Source organism: Mustela nigripes, chromosome 5 (assembly GCF_022355385.1).
Source record: "Mustela nigripes isolate SB6536 chromosome 5, MUSNIG.SB6536, whole genome shotgun sequence".
NCBI classification, from domain to species: Eukaryota; Metazoa; Chordata; class Mammalia; order Carnivora; family Mustelidae; genus Mustela; species Mustela nigripes.
In genome coordinates, this window is record NC_081561.1 from 18,637,560 (window position 1) to 18,641,681 (window position 4,122).

The 4,122-nt window shown below is 38.5% G+C and overlaps 1 long non-coding RNA gene across 1 annotated transcript in view; it reads right to left on the bottom strand.

The window, feature by feature from the left end:
* Window positions 1–575: 575 nt before the first annotated feature.
* Window positions 576–4,122, bottom strand: part of LOC132017634 (uncharacterized) — a 14,184-nt gene continuing 10,637 nt past the window's right edge. Inside the window, exon 3 of the long non-coding RNA XR_009404347.1 lies at window positions 576–1,093. This is a non-coding gene — a long non-coding RNA (uncharacterized LOC132017634). The remainder of the gene's footprint in view (window positions 1,094–4,122) is intronic.

Consider the following 4,122-nt stretch of genomic DNA (forward strand, 5'->3'; position numbering starts at 1 on the left):
AATTATTATCTATATGTGAATTACATATCTCTATGTGAATTACATATCTATATGTCTCTGAGTGCCTCGTGTGTGGTCACAGTTGAATAGATGGGCGCTCCCAGGTGCTGTCACATTATCATTGACCCCTGTCATCACCTTGTTCCTTCCCCAATTCATTTCCATTCATTTCTGCACATCTAACTCTTGAAAAATTCTGTCTTCAATTATCTACATTTACTCTACAGGCTTGAGGACATCTCATATGCACAGCGTCTGGTTTTTTTGTTTGTTTGTTTGTTTGTTTTTAATGTATTGTTCTACTCACTGTTGACTAGACCAGTTATTTTTCAAAATGTGATCCTTGAATCACCACATTTGAATCACCTGAAGCAGAACGGGTTGGGGGGTATGGTTCTCAGATCTCTGTACTTAAAGCAAGGATACAGGAGATCCTTCTGCATACCAACATTTGGGATCCAGTGTTACTCTTTCAATCCCTACTGCTTCATCAATGCCATCACTTTTTTTTTTTTTTAAAGATTTTATTTATTTGACAGAGACAGAAAGCACAAGCAGAGGGAAGAGCAGGCAGAGGTAGAGGGAGAAGCAGGCTCCCTGCTCAGCAGGGAGCCCAGTGTGGGTCACCATCCCAGGACTCTGGGATCATGACCAGAGCCAAATCAATGCCATCACTTTTGCCAGGGGTTTTTAAGATAGTGAAAGAGAGATTGATCTTACCACACCCTTAGAGTAACCTGTATTTGTAGAGTATAATTCTCTAGAACTTACTGATCAGAATACAATACATATCATGACTGTAAAGATTTAAGTCTCCAGAAGAAGTAGAAGGACCTAATACAAATTGGTAGATATTGAATGAATGACAATACAATGGATTCAAGCCTCCTCAGTTTTAAGCACCTTTGGTATTTGAAGAGATGAAAGAGTGAATGCATACACTGCCCTAAATTGTGAACTCCATGTGACGTGGTTTATAGGGAAACTGGCTATTTATTTCCCTGTTTTAATTAGAAGATGAGTCCAATGATGTGCTGTTGTATATGAGGTGAGTTGTTGCAAATCCTTTCCAACTACATAGACACTCTGCTTCCTGAAAAAAAAAAAAAAAGTCAATAAACATGTGGAAGATAACCAGGATTTATCTGTGCAATAGGACCATGGAGTAATGAGACTAGTTTTCTTGGATGACTTATGGAAATCAGAACTGATAATAAAGACTCAGACTTTGTATTTCAAAAATACAGCCACTACATGAATATAAATGTCTTCCAAGTTATAGATGAGACTCTTGTGCTAGATAGTAATGTAGGAGGCATGCACAAAGCAAACAGGATGCATTAAAATAAGTGCTGAATCTCTTGCAAGATGAAATATTTCTATTACTGACATAGGCCAAGTACCTTCATCGCCAAGATCCCTGTTTATCTCTTTGCTGCCTGTACTAACGTGGTGTTAGGCATTTGGAAGTGAAGACTAGTGAAAGCATTTTACTAAAACTATAATTGCAAAGCTAATTGGAGACTGCAAATTAAGAAATGGCATGTCCAGCGATAGAAGAATGTCATGGAATCACAGAAATTTACATTTGGAAGGGACCTAGATAATCTCCACTCCAATCTTCCACCAAGATCATTATATTCTGCATTAAATATGTGAATACAGGGGCACCTGGGTGGCTCAGTGTGTTAAAGCCTCTGCCTTCAGCTCAGGTCATGATCTCAGGGTCCTGGGATCGAGCCCCGCCTTGGGCTCTCTGCTCTGCCGGGAGCTGGCTTTCCTCTCTCTCTCTGCCTCCCTCTCTGCCTACTTGTGATCTCTGTCTGTCAAATAAATAAAACCTTTAAAATAAATAAATAAATATGTGAATACAGGGAAAATTCTCTGTGTTTATCTAATAAATATCTGTATCACATTCTAGCAACTCTCATTAAAACAGCTCATTCATTCAAAATACCATCTCTAATATTTTTTTTGCCTCTTTGTATTTACTTTCCTAAATGTCAGACCTGGATACTTGACCCACCCCTCATATTTTCTTTTCTATGTGATCTCTGAAAAGTTTGACCTGAGGTATTTATTTCCTCTGTTAGTGTCTAAATACTTCCCCATCACCAGTCTAAATTCTTCTGCTGACTATAAAGCAGCCTTTAATTCACATGTTGCAATCACTGGTAGAAATACAAAAATTAAATGTCCAAGAGGAAAATCCGTATTGATTTAGAGGTGTGATTTCTATTCATGACAAGGGAATGAAAACTAAACTTCAGCGTTTCCCTCCTCTGCCATATATGATCCCACCAGGAAGTTGATGCTCTATTGAGAAATGGTCTTTGGAGCGGGCTGTCCTACCTGCCCCAGCTGCCTACTCACCTCTAAAATCTGGAATTGTCCGAAAGTTCAGTGACAAGAACTGAAGAGGTAAAGCTGTGGCCAACACTTCTTCACAGTTTTAAAAAAGAGTCTAGGTTTGATCAAGACCTAAAACAGGTAACACTCTATTTTTTTAGGTTATCCAAGGCAGAAGGAAGGAAGAGATCCCTTGTTATGCCTGCTGTAAAAACCTTAGCCCCATCATTTTAGTAAAATGATAACCACTCTTCCTCAGTTCAGCAGGACAGATATAAAGATGCATTAGGAACCCGGTAGCTCAGCAAATATACCATGGCGGGATGAATTTGGTTTTTGTGATTTCCTGTCCTTTCAAAAATTAAATAACGGATTTCTGACCACCCAGATTATAAAACTGCTATTTCATCAACATGTTGAACATTAATCATATTACCATCGAGACAATAAAGAATCATCCTTATACTAAAGATGTTTCTATTCCAAGACAAATTTTGCCAAAATAAACAATTATATTAGTGACATTATTATAATAAGCATTGCTAAACTTAAACCATCGAAGGGAACCTTTATACTTACTTGACTTAAATAGTTCTGGGCTTGGTTGTTCAATAAATGAATGAATTCCTGAATCGCCAAAAAAGAAACTTAATAAAAATTGTCTTCTTTACTTACTTCTTCCTCATTTACATTTTAGCCAATAGGACAGGCAGTTTATCGTTTGCTCTTGGATTACAGTGGGAGCAGGGTGACTACAGACTTCAAAAGAAAACTGGTTTGACCTCCAGGAATAAAAGGGTTTTGGGGTCAATGTGGGTGAACATAACGATTAGTTGGTATGCAGAGGGGACATAAACTCTATTGTCTAAATTGCTTGCAACTGCATTTAAATTCAGATTGTAGAAGATGATTGAGCAAGAAAATAAAGAATTGGAAAAAAGGAATGAGAGGCACAGCCTAGACATGAACCCTGAGCAGAGAGAGAACCAACAGTAGCAGAAGTACTGACATGATCCAACCCATGGTACACACAACGGTTCCGGCACTTACTCATGCGGCCCGTATGCTCTGCTTTCTATCCCATGACATCTCCTTCTCACCATTTCCCTCCCTTGAGAAATCTCCAGCAACTTCATAATTCAAAGTCTTAGCAGCTTTCCTGGTGCTTTTTTTTTTTTTCTTTTTTTGTTAAGTAGACCAGAACCTTTTTGAGGTATCAGCTGACCCAATGGATCCACCATGATTTGGCTCCAATGCTACCTCTTCTCAAGTCAATAAGCCAGCCACTCTCTGAATATGTGGAAACTCTGCAGGTCACCTCTGAATAGTTCCTCATCAGGATGTCATCCTGGAAGATGACGCCAGCCCAACTGAGTAGCCACTTGAGCAGTTCCCATAGGAATAAATCTCCTTATTGATCCATAAAAAGTAGTAAAAGGAAGAACTGGCCTTGCCTTAACGATGCTTTTGGTAGTTGAAGATCCATCCTGAACTACCTGCACAGTAGCCCTTCAACAGATGCAAACCACCGTGTGATACTGAGTTAAAAGAAGTGCATTGGATGTGATTGAAAATACACAGCCAATAGCTGAAAACAATTTAAAAAAAGTAAAATAGTTTGTTAAAGAAGTTATGGCATGTCCACATAATCGACCCATGCATCCCTAAATTTGATGACAAAGACAAATAACTATTGATAGGAAAATGTATCCATGCATTCCCTAAATTTGATGACAAAGACAAATAACTATTGATAGGAAAATGTATCCATGC